This window comes from Sceloporus occidentalis, unplaced genomic scaffold, assembly GCF_023333645.1.
Source record: "Sceloporus occidentalis isolate IW3139 unplaced genomic scaffold, rSceOcc1.0.p SCAF_3, whole genome shotgun sequence".
Taxonomy (NCBI): Eukaryota; Metazoa; Chordata; class Lepidosauria; order Squamata; family Phrynosomatidae; genus Sceloporus; species Sceloporus occidentalis.
The window spans coordinates 194105651-194118726 of NW_028316983.1; the positions used below are offsets into that span (position 1 = coordinate 194105651).

General features: G+C 40.5%; 1 protein-coding gene across 2 annotated transcripts in view; it reads right to left on the reverse strand.

The window, feature by feature from the left end:
* GAREM1 (GRB2 associated regulator of MAPK1 subtype 1) overlaps positions 1-13076 on the reverse strand; it is a 115151-nt gene that overhangs the window by 43011 nt on the left and 59064 nt on the right. Inside the window, exon 1 of one of the 2 annotated variants that reach the window (XM_089517240.1) lies at positions 5568-5628. The exons of the other annotated variant lie outside the window; for it this stretch is intronic. The gene's annotated coding sequence lies outside the window, so the exon portion shown is untranslated. Of the gene's footprint in view, positions 1-5567; positions 5629-13076 lie in introns of those variants that run through there. 2 annotated transcript variants of the gene reach the window in all.

The following is a 13076-nucleotide window of genomic DNA, read 5'->3' on the forward strand; positions in this document are numbered from 1 at the left end:
GTAAAACAAAATATATTATTGATCAATGGATGCAGAATGGATGCAAAGAAAGCCCATCATCACTCTGCTCACTATGGAATACACCAAGCCTACAGAGTATGCCTTGAGGCCACCATGCTTCCCAAGCAGGTGTTCTTACCTCCATGTTGTAAATCAGGTGGAAGGTGAGGCTGAAAGCATATATTCATATCCAAAAAGCTAGACAAAAAAGACTTTTATGCTCTGAAGTGGCCAACTGCAAGTTCCCTCCTCTTTCAAGAACATCAAATGAGAGACAAATTGACCAAAAAGATACAATCTCATTTTCTTTTCTACTGAAATGCCATTCAAGAGTGAATAGTTTAATGTGGCCTAGGTGCAATGTTGACTGTTCTATGTACAAAGTAACTCTTTCACGACCATTTTAGCAGGTGTAAATAACATTCTGTAAACCACAGAGGTAACATTATGTAAACCAGATGGTAACATCTGCCACATTCGCTATTGTATATCTTAAGGCAGCAGTAGAAATGTTTTGGCCTGCCGAATGTTTTGGACTACAACTTCCACAGATCCTATTATTAGCTTTGCTGGTTGGAACATCTAGGAATTGAAATCAAAAACATCCACAGGGCCAAAAGTTCCCTATCCATGTCTTAGGGTCTCAGTAAAATGAGTCTGGGAAAATCTTAAAAATCTGTATGGGTTGGAAGAAACCTGGTTTACATGTAATGTACTTCTTGTTGGTATACAATAGTTACAAGAAAATGGGAGATTAAAGTGCAAAAATACAATTTGAAAAAAGGAGATACTATGTATTCTAGACTGAATGGAAATGATTTGAAAGGCAAAACTTCATTTTTTGAAATCCTTCTGGGTATCCAGTAGCAATGTGTCCTGTTTTATCTTTTATGAAAACAGTGTAAAGCAGTTTTCCTCAATTTGGTGTGCTTTAGATGTCTTGGATTGCAAATTCCTTCATTCCCATCCCATATATATAATGGTCCAAGACAACTGTGTCAAGAGCCAATGTGGAGTTGAGTGACACTGTGGGTCCATGAAACCAGGGTTTGAATCCTGACTCAGCCATGGAAACTCACTGAGTGAGCTTGGATAAATCATACTCTCTCAGCCTTTGCAGAAGGCAGTGGCAAAACCTCTCTGAATAACTCCTGTCAAGAAAATGATAGGATTGTCATAAATCGGAAACAATTCTAAGGCACACAGAGAATCACTGATACCTGGAAGATATCAAGTTGTAGATGGCTGGGGTAAATAATGTTGTTGTTATAATTATTCTTGTGTTCCTTTATAATTTCCAATTTATTGCAACCCTAAGGTAAACCTATCATGGGGTTTCCTGAGGCTGCGTCTGTGGCTTGCGCAAGGTTACCAAGTGGGTCTCCATTGCTGGCGTGGGTATTTTAACATAAGTCACCAGAGTTGTAGACTAACGTTCAAGCCACTATGCCACGCTGGCTCCTGGAGTATATAATTACCATGTATGAACTGCTTCAGAGGTACTGCATAGCTACGCTAACCACATAAGTCTCCATATCCTGGGTGAGAGAACGTATCTTGCCACACATTCTGCTTCCCTTCAGTTTTTGGAATTGGTTTGCATGAGAACTACCATATCTAGCATTGTAGAGCCATGATTATGTCATCCATTGTTTACTTTTACCTTATTTTAACTCTGCAACACTGGATGTTTTTTAGAAGATTAAAACTGATTGTTACCACTGTTCAGCACACTAAATGCCATGCTATACAGACCAGGGTTGTGGTGACAAAGAAAAGGGCTGAGAACTCCCACTCCCATTGCTTTTTATTATTCTGCTGAAAAGGTTTGCAGAGTTTGCTACTCCTACATCAGGGTCTCTTTTTTAAATAGAAGAACTTGTTTCATTCATTGCAAACTTGCTTATTGAGCATTCTTCTATGCCTTTTAGGTTTTGACCCTGGTCCATGTTAAACAGACTGTGGTGGAAGTGTAGGATGTTGTATAGTAAAAAATTCCATTTGACAGGGACAGTTATGTAAACATTTCTGCTTCTGCCTGGAACTCTGGATAGAACAAACAATCCTTGAAAGAAAAACTGCTTTCAGAAAGCAGCATTTTTGAAAATGTATATAGATCAGTTCCATATAAAATACTGCTTTTGTCTCATGAACAGGAAGCTTTTAAATATAGTGAATGGGAGAGGACTGAAAGCCAAAGGAGACAGTCTAAAGATTTTGGCAATATGAATTGATAGCACTTTTTAACATGGGATGTTATTGATTCCAGTTTATTTCAGGTTTAGCATTTGGAGTTCCAAAAGCCATAAAATGTATATATACACTGAAAGAACATTTAAAAACAAATAGATACATCTCTGGATTCTTGAATACAACCATGTTTTCCAATGTATCATTCTATTCTGTAGCATGAGTGGGGTTTGTATTTTTCCTTTATAGAACACCCACATTAAAAAAGAAATTAAGGCGAGGTACAGACCGTCAGAAAGAGGCGCCTCCCTGGCGCTTCTCTTTGCTCCGCAGGAGCACCGCAGCAACCAAATTGTGTGGCACTGCTGCGGAGCAAAAAAAGGAGTGCCCGGAAGCGGCTCCTTTTTGTGGTGCCGCAAAGCGCCAGAGCCGGTACAGTGACATCACAGCTGCGCCGCCCCGTCTGCAAGTGGTGCAGCTCTGACGTCACCGTTATGCACCTTGTCTGGTGCGTGCGCCACAGCTGCAGCGCCCTTGTCACATGCGAGGATTGGGTGCTCCACTTACCAGGCAACCCTCGCACATGACGAGGGCACCACAAAGGCCCATCTGTTCCAGGCCTAAATATATTTTCCCATCAGCAATGGAAGTGTCAAACTTTACTTTTTAAATTTCTAACTAAAGTGAGGAGAGAACGGTTAACACTCTTGGCACATTCCACAAAGCACTTTTATCCATGTATAAAAAATGCAAATATGCTCATTTGCTACAATTAGACAGGTTATATTGACATATACATTACGACAATATGTACGTAAACATTCTATTCAAAATGATTTTAAAATAAACATAAATTAATGCTTTTAGATAAGAACAAGAATAGCAACCAAAGCATCAAGCAAGCTAGTCCCAGAAATGATTTGTTTAGAAGCATTCTGAGCCATCTTAAAATCATATAACACCTTACAGTGATAAGACTGTACAAAGAAAACTACAAGAGAACCATCCTTATACTGCTAGAGGCTATAAAACAGGTCATATTATCAGTCCTTAGTGAAAATTTGGACAGAATGCAGCATTCCCACTTGTGGACAGAGCAGGAAGTGGGAATTTTGTATTTAACAAGAATGAACAGAGACCACATTCTGTGGCAATGAAAGAGGCCATAAATTTATTAGTTGAATGAATGAGTCTGGATCCAGGTACCAGCCAGCCTGCTGGCTGATGGCAACTTATTCACTGATCCATCCATCTGTTGGTTGGTGGAAACCCTGCCACCCATCCTGCCTGCTGGGTAGCACTGGAATGACAAATGTAGGAATACACTCAGACCAATGTAGTTTAATTGTGCTTTAATATGTGATTTAAATTTGGGAGGGAGGGAGGGTTAGCTTGGGGGTTTTGTGGGTTTTATTGCTTATTTTTGTATACTGTTTAATCGTGCTGTTACCCGCCTCGATCCTCAAAATGGAAGAGGCAGGATATAAATGATTTATTGTTGTTGTTGTTGTTGTTTATTGTGTGATTATTCTGCCACCTGTGTGATCTGTCTGCCCAAGTTCCTTTACAATGACTCCTCATACCAGGTATGGTGGTTGCATGGGGCCCATATACTCCCAATCTGGTTCTGGACCTCATGCTAAAACTGACCAGAGTTGTGACAGTCAATATTAACAGTTTGACACCACTAGTGAAACTTTGATCTATACAAAATGCTCAGGGAGAATAAGGATAATGATGGAAGCCAACTGATTGGGAAAGCAGCTTATACGGGTTGGGAATGGACCTCAGTGAAGCCTTCACTTGCTCTCAAGCCCTATCCCCTGAAAGCCAACCAGCTGCCTCTCATTGGTTATCCTTCTTGGTCTATATCAGGGCCTGGGAAAACTGTGTGGGCTTCTGGGAAAAGAGAAACATCTCTGGCATCTAGAATATAGCTTCTTGTTGTTGTATGCCTTCAAGTCATTTCTGACTTATGACAACTCTATTATTATGGGTTTTTCATGACAGGGTTTGTTGAGAGGGGGTTTGTCATTGCCTTGCTCTTGAGCTGAGAGACTGTGGCTTGTCCAAAGTCACCCAGTGGGTTTCCATGACTAAGCAGGGATTCAAACCCTGATCTCCAGAGTCATAGTCCTACACTCAAGCCACTATGCTAGTCTGGCTGAATAACAGGGCACCCATCCCTTATTTGCCTGCAGCTGTGAGCCATAAACTGGTGAATCAGGAAGTGTATTGTCTTAATCCTCCTTCTGCTTTATGCTTTTGACTGGGTTGCCATAATGCCACAGTTATACAGTCGGCCCTTCTTATACATGGATTGAAGCGTCCATGGTTCGAAAATGTTCAAAAAAAGTATCAATTTCAAATATCAAACCTTGATTTTCCATTTTTTTAAATAAGGGACACCATTTTGCTATGTCATTATATTTAATGGGACTTGAATATCTACGGATTTTGTTTACCACAGGGGATCTTGGAACCAAACCCCAGCATATAACAAGGGTCCACTGTATCTGACAAACTTGCAAAGCTCTTTGTAATGGTGGACTGCCTAATGAGAATTCAGCATGCCATGTCATGAGTTACATTAGTTCACACATCACACAGGCACAGAATCTTTAGATATTTCTTAAGTAACAAAGTTCAACCTGTGCTCATGCCTCACTCTTCCCCGTGTACTCTGAACAGTAGTAATTTTATTGTTAAAAACAGTAAAGTATTAAAAGAGAGAAGTTGATTGTAACCACTACATTTCCCCCCATATTTGGAAATGCTTATGGTAGTAAAACTTGTAAAAGACTGGTTGAGCTGGTGTGAAGGCACAGAATGTTCACGAACAGTCCAAATACTTGGGGAAGAAAGATGTCGAAAGCTGTTTAGCTTTTGCAAGGGAAGAGAAAGCTGTTCATCTTGTTAAGAGTAAAACCTCACTGAAGTTTTATGGGTGAATACTGAGGACTGGAAAGAGCTTTAGGGCTGTGAGGATGCAACAGGGCAAGGAGTGCAGAATGACATTCAAGGTTCAAAAGCAGAGGAGGTTCAGACTATATTGCGCCATAAAACAAGTTACTGAACCAGTTCTTTGGCTTCAGGCCTCTTGTCTTCCTCCTCTAAGGGTGGGGAATGCTGGACAGGAGGTAATCTTTCCCTTGAAAAACCAGTTTGAGCATGACTGCAAGCTAATTGAGAAATACATATGGGAGTTTGCTTTTTAACATTATGCATTATAACAACAATTTATGTTATCATAATATATGATAACAAGGTTTCCCAACAGACATCTTTACAGTGAGGTTTAGCACTGAAAACAATGAGAAGAGGAAACAGCATTTGGTATTAAAATTTTATAATCCTTTTTCTAACATAAATCTCACCTTTATACAAGCAGTTTATAGAGGCAAACAGAAGCAGGACCAAATGAATTCCTCAAGCAACTGTTCCAAAACACAAAGTTGTTGATATAGTAGAGATAAGAGATAAATGGCTGGCTGAATGCCAATGAGTTAAGTTAAGCCAAGAGCACGAGTTAAATAAGAAAACAATGTGTGGCTCTAATAAGTTATAGTCTTGATTGCTGAGGATATCTAGATGTCTCTTATCTCCAGTGTACAGAGGAGGAGAAAGAGCAACAGCAGCTACCTCAGTTAGACTTCAGGGTCTAACATCTGAGCATTAAAAGTCACTCCAGGGCAATCATTGTAATATTTGGCTCCCTCCCTGATGTCCCTATGTCTGACATGGCAAGAGGACTTGCAGAATGCCCTCCATTCTCATCCTCATCATTCCATCTTTCTCTCAGTAATGAAACTCAAGGCAAACATATTTTAAAAAACAGATTAAATCTACACAAAACATTATATAAAACTATAAATATAAAAGTTATTTAAAACAAATTAAACAAAGTATAAAGTTAAAACCATAAAACCTTAACATTCATTACAAGATTACATACAAAGCTTAAAAAGAGCATCACGCAGCATTAAAAGCCCACTCCAGTCAGTTTCTAAAAGCCTGTGGTTGGTGCTGAGACTTGGGCCTCCAAGGTTTGTAGCTGAATCCAGTAGTATCCTCAAATTGCAAACCTGTGTTTTCAGGTGGAGCACAACACCATATAACACAGGGAGAATCCCTATTCCCAGATCTGTCTTTTGTCTGTCTTGTCTGGATTAAGGTTCTATTTGTTTGTCCAGTCCATTATAGTTTCCAGGCACTGATTTAAGCACAGAAGCAGTTTCCTCAGCAATAGGTGGAAAGGTGCCATAAAGCCTGGTATCATCAGCATACTGGTGACACCTGACCCCAGAACTCCAGACGACCAACAACCTCTCCTAAGTGTTTCATGTATATGGTAAATAGCATAAGGGACAAACTAGAATCCTGAGGGACTCAACAAACCAATGTCCAAGGAGTCAGACAGGGTCCCCCAGTGCATTCCTCTGGGAGCACCCTTCCAGGAAGGAATGGAGCCTCTGTAAAACAGTACCTCCAAGAGAGATGACCTAGAAGAATATATGATTGATGGTACTGAAAGCCACTAACATGGGCACAATCCCTTGTCCAGTTCCTTGAGTAGGTCAAAGCTTTCCCTGTCCCATAATCAGGCCTAAAACTACACTGAAATAGGTCTAGGTAATCTGCCTCATCCAGGAACCCCTGGCATTGAGGAATCACTACAAGCTCTAATATCTTGCCCAAGAATGGGATGTTGGAAACTGGCCTATAATTATCCAGTACAGTGGGATCCAGGGGAGTTATTTTTCAGAAGAGGTCTTAACAAAAGCCTCCTTCATTCATGTTGAGACCCAGCCTTGTTGCAGAGAAGCATTTCCCAAAAGCTGATGATCAGGGTGTCTATAACTAACTTTGATTTAACTTTCCCTTCCCTCACTCCTTCTCCATTGATATCATGGGTATGTGCATAGGAATTATCAGCTCAAATCCCTAGTTTCTATTATAAAAGTGCTTAGTGTGAGGACCAAAATGCATAGTAATGGGTTTTACAATTTGTTGTCCTTTGAGCAATTATTGCTAGCTTGCTGTATAGTTCAGGTAATTATTAAACTGATGGCTTCATCTTTAAAACTGAGTGAAATGAAAAGAGATTTGTGTAGACTTTCCTGCCCTCTTTCCCAAGCAGCTGTTTCAATAGGTGGAGATGAACTAAAACAAAAATATGGTCAAACATGGCAGCTAAATTAGTGCAGTATCCGTGACTGGAGTTGTTGCCCTTCCCAAGTTTTTCCCTAGTTGAATAACTGATTCAAACAAACAAAAAAATGAATCTGCCCAAGTGCTGTGAAAATAGCAAAGGCTGACTATGGCTGCTTCCACGCTGCAGAAATAATCCAGTTCGTCAGTGTTTCAACTTCCATGGCTCAATGCTATGAAACTGCATTGCATTGGCTATGGAACTGTAGTTTGACATTGGCACAAGAGCTCTCTGATTGAGGCAGCTAAATGTCTTACAAAATTACAGTTCCCAGAATTCCATGGCAGTTAAAGTGGTCAAACTGGATTATTTCTGCAGTGTGATGAAGCCTATGTTAGGAATGACTTTGTGATTTATTGAGTGTCGCAATATCCCCTGTTCCCACACAGAACCTGAAACTTCATGGCAGTTGGAGCAGCTAATAAAATCCTGAGTGGTACTACGTTACTTGGCACCATCACTTGAGCTATCTATATGTACTCTGGGTAAGGAGTAGGACTTTCTGCATCACAAACAGAGCTACCATCCACAGAGAAAAGATACAGTAGATTTAAACATTATGAATTGGTACCAGAGTTAGGGGCAAAACAGACCAACGAGTGGGGCAGTTAGAAGCTGCCCCCTTGGAAGAAAGATCAGGGCCATGATGAACACATGCCATAGCCCCAATCCACCTTTTCTCCAGCCAAAAATGGAGCAGAAAACATCCACTCCTTTTTAAGCCAGAGAAAAGATGGCTTTTCCTGCCCTGCTGCAGCCCAAAGCTGTTTTTCAAGCACTGTGGCAGCATGCAGCGTGTAAACGCCATGCCACCACAGCGTCTTGAAGCTACCCATGTCTGGGCTGGTGACTGACTTCTGGGTGGCTACAGGGCAACATGGGAGCATGTGGTATATAAACGCCATACTCCCAAGCCCACATGGCAGCTTTTACAGCCGTTCTGTTTCACCCTTAGTTAGATCCCACTGAACCCAATGGAACAAGTTAGTCATAACTTAAATTAGCTCTCATGGAACTAAGGACAACTAAAATAATTAACTCCTTACCTTTTTTCACCAGGCCATGCCTCCCCCCATTGTTCCAGGTACTAAATTGGAATATTAACAAAACAAAATTAACATCAATATAAACCAGATTTTGCCAACTATTCTCTGGAGATAGCAGGATGCCAATAATTTGTTAGCTGCACTCAAATTTGAGCAACCACTCTAAAAATGCTCCAAGATTATGCAAACCTGTTCCACATGCACGTAAAACTTCCTACACAAGAGACCCATGTGAGGGGGTGTTCACATTTCAACTCATTAACAAAGCCAGAGAAATAGGTGCTGGGGAGCAGCCAACTCTATCTGGCACAGTAGAACTTTAGAAAAGAAGCTGCCCTTTGTTTATGACACTGTTCTTCTGGTTAATTAAGACATGCATTCTTTACATAAAGATGTGCTTTCATGTACAGCTGAAAAAAACTATTCCAACAGCAGAGTAGATCCATTAAATCAGTAGGAACCTCTTGAGTCAACACTTACATAATTCTTATCAGTTTAGTGTTTAGGTGGGACTAGCAACTGGATGTAGCCCATTACGTGCGGTCTCCCAATAATCAGTTCAAGATTCCCCCATCAAAGGCTGGGTGGAAAACCCACTATATATACAGCCATAAACCGACAATGGACACTGACCATGGTTATTTCAGAAAAAGAGACATTTGTGTCTGGAATCATTCACACTATGTGATTATAACAGTATAATGTCCTTTAACTGCCATGACAATATCCTATGAAATCCTTGGGTCTGCAGTTTGGTGAGGCACTAGAACTCTTTGGTTGAGAATTCTAAAGGGGCCATGGCAGTTAAAGTGGAAACATACTGCTATAATTGTGTAATGTGAAAGAAGCTTCTTTGTAGGAGAGAGAAAAATTTCATAGGGTTTTCTCAGGCAAGGAATACTCAGAGGTGGTTTACCAGCTCCCTCCTTTGAAATGCAGCCTATATCACCTGGTATTTGCTGGCAATCTCTCATCCAAGTACTAACTAGGGCTGACCCTGCTTAGCTTCTAAGATAAGACAGATCCGGTGCCTTCAGGGTATTTAGCCCCCTCACACTCACAGGATCCAGAGTTTATCGTTTTTCTGATAAAGAGAAGGACCTTTGCTGGCAGCGGTGGTGCATTTTCTCTGTTCAGTCTTCTTTCTTAATTTGTTAGATCTATATTTCTCAAACTTTGGTCCTTTATATGTTTTGGGCTTCAGTTCCTAGAATCCTTGACCATGGCTGTGGCCTGAAGTCCAAAACATCTGGAAAAACAAAGTTTGAGAACCTTTGCTTTAGAAGCTCAGGAGCACTACAGGTATAAATGTTAATTCCTGAAGTAGATCAACATGTAAAGCACCACAACATTAAGACTAATTTGTCAGGAAACTTTCATATTGTATGGAATTTATATATTTAGACTATGTGAATCCTACCGTTCCTGAGAAATGTAATCTTTGTGGACCAAATTAGATGGTAAGTTAAATGCAGAATCATGTTTATCTTTACATCTGGATCTAAAAAGAACAGATGCTATAGGATCCAGTTCAGATTGAGACCATGGTGGTGGCAATGCTGGTGAGTCACAATTCAAAGCCATTTCTCCAATGAAAAGTATTCCCTGCCCCAAAATTACAAATGTTTGTATTTTAGCAGGGCATGTGTACCAATTTGTGCTTCGACACATGGCTGTCCATGGGGATTTTTGCAAGCAAGATGGGATTTATATGATATGCATGTGATCAAGCATTTAACTTACTGTCCAGTTTGTCCCTTGATACCAACTTTTTTCAAGCGCTGAATTAAGATGCCTCCAACTGTGGACAGTTAGTTAAGAGTATTATTTTAAAATAAACATTTTTACTTCTGTGTAAGAAATAGAGAGGGACTATAAAGAACATGACTATTAGATTATGAATTCATTCAGATGGCATGCTACATTTAAAAGGCACATACTAGTGACTGCCAGCAGAAATTCCTCCAAGGATGATTCAGTTAATTGAAAGGGGAACACAATACTCACAGCTCTGCAATCCATCCTTTGTGTGACTTAGGCTACATTCACATTGCAGAAATAATCCAGTTTGACACCACTTTAACTGTCATGGCTCTGTGTTATGGAATTCTGGGAACTGTAGTTTGTTTTGGCACCAGAGCTCTCTGGCAGAGAAGGCTAAATGTCTCACAAAACTGCAAATCCCAGAATTCCATTGAATTGAGCCATGGCAATTACAGCCATGTCAAACTGGATTATTTCTGCAGTGTGGATGCAGTTCAGGTGAGCTCTGTGTTGTGAAGTAAACTCCAATGTCTTGTCCTGCGACCACAAATGTTGCCCAAACAGTGTACAACTAAAATCCATGCCTCAGAGGTCACAGATATGTAAGTAGCTGAAACTAATACACAGGTCCAAGAGGGACAGCTGTTTTTATTTTATTTGGTGGATCAGAACATTCCATCTGTGTTTCTCATCAGGTAGGGCTGACTTCCTCAAATTTTGCTTACTCTAAATATTGCTGGTCTGCAGAAAAAGTTACGATTTCCCATAAAATAGTTTTATGCCTCATTTTTAGATGTGAAGCAATGGAAAACCGTTATGAGATTTCAAAATGGAAAGTAATTAGAAAACTATATGGTCTTATTTCCCTGCTACAGCACTATTCTGTCTTAATATATGCTTTAGCTTATTTTTAATCTAGTCAAAAGTCTAATTGCTGATTAGAACTCTACTATTTATCCTCACACATGTTACTGCTGTTTTTCTCTTCATTTACAAATGTTGTACAAAGCACTTGAGATATAAATCCCATTGTGACCAATTGCAAGTAAGCATGCAAAGGTTTACTACTTTAGACCTTTCACATCTATGCAGATGAAATATCTGGGCATTTATAGAAAAAGAAGTCAAACATTTTAAAACACAACTCCAAGATCTGGAAATTTTCATGAGATAGATTCTAAGGACTTTATCACACCAGGCTCATAAGGCACTACAATCAGTCTAAGACATGCAAATATAATGGTTTGGGGACTATCATGATCACACAGCTCTTCCGAACTGCCATGGTGCTTCTTCTGTCCTGGCATCTGTCTTCTGTATGCTGGCCTCCACAGCCCCACCTCCCCATCCTATATCCTTCTCAGTTTGACAGCTTCAATTTAGTCATCTTGGCATCCAGTGTGAGTTCAGGCTTGATCTGTTCCAGTAGCCATTTGTTTGTCTTTTGGCTATCCACAGTATAGTCAGCACTCTTCTCCATCACCAAATCTCAAATGGGTTGATTTTTGTCCAGCTCTCACACCCGCACATGGTGATGGAAAATACAATGCTTTGGTTGACCGTTACTTTAGTGTTCAGTGTTTTATATTTGTGTTTTATTATATTGTCTAAAGTTCCTTCATAGCAACCCTTGCCAGTACTATTCTGATTTCTTGACTGCAATCTTCATTCAGATCAAGGATTGATCTAAAGCATGGGAAATCTTTAACAATTTCTATTTTATCATTTTCTAAACTGAAATTATTATCAAGACCATTTTGCTTGGTAAGTCAGAAGAAAAAGAGGAAGATTGGCTAAATTAAGGTAAACAGACTAAGAGGGAAAACAGACCACCCTGAAAGGGTGGCTTGAAGCCGCCTTTGAGAAAACTGGATTGGGGCCACAGCAACTGTATGCAGCAACCCCAATCCATCTTTTTGCTGATCTAAAAAGGAGTGCCAAACAGCCACTCCTTTTGGCACAGCAAAACGACGGTTTTTCCACTCCATGATAGACAGAAGTTGGCTTTTGGGCGCTCTGGCAGCATGTGGCATCTGAACACTGCACCACCAGAGTGCCCAGAAGCCACCCATATGTGGACATTTATGTGGTGTGAAGCCGGCTTATGGGCAGCTTCAGAGAGTGCAGTGTCAAAATACTGCACTTTGAAGCAGCCCAGATGGCAGCACAAAGGGATGGTCTGTTTTGCTCCTAAATTAATGAATCCACAGTTGTGAATTTGCAGAACATGACCAGAGCCATTAGAGGGTCTTGGAAATCTCTCGTTTATAGGGCTGCCAAAAGTCAATAACAATTTGATGGCAATTAACAGTCTCCACCTCCTCCACTCTGGTTCATATAATATTATTCCTGCATAACATGTCAGCAGAGAAGAAAACCAGCCATAGTGCATTATCAGTTCTCCTCTTCCATGTACAGTCAATCCTTTGTCCCTTTAAGCTACCTTAACTATTTTCTAGCCTCCTCCACTCTTAGGCCTCATTTCTACTGGCTTATAAAGTGGATCCAGATGTGGATTATGGGGCATCATTCTCATTTGAGCGTGCATTAGATCCTCATTGCGCCGATATCATTCCCATTGGAATTCTGATCTGATCCCCATGTAATCGATTTTCCCTTGGAAAACCCAAATCAATGATGGATAAACCAGATTAATTTGACTGCACATTTTTAGAGGTTTTTCCTGGACCTCCCGTATCTGATTCGGAGCAAACAAATGGGAAGGAAAGGGTGTCTGATTCGGGAACTTGGGGATGGGAGGAGCAGTGCTCAAGGGGCTGGGTATCACCCACTTGTTCTCCTTCCTGCATTACCAATGCCATTTCTCCTGTTTGCATAGCCTTTCCCCCGGTGGAGTAGGAAGC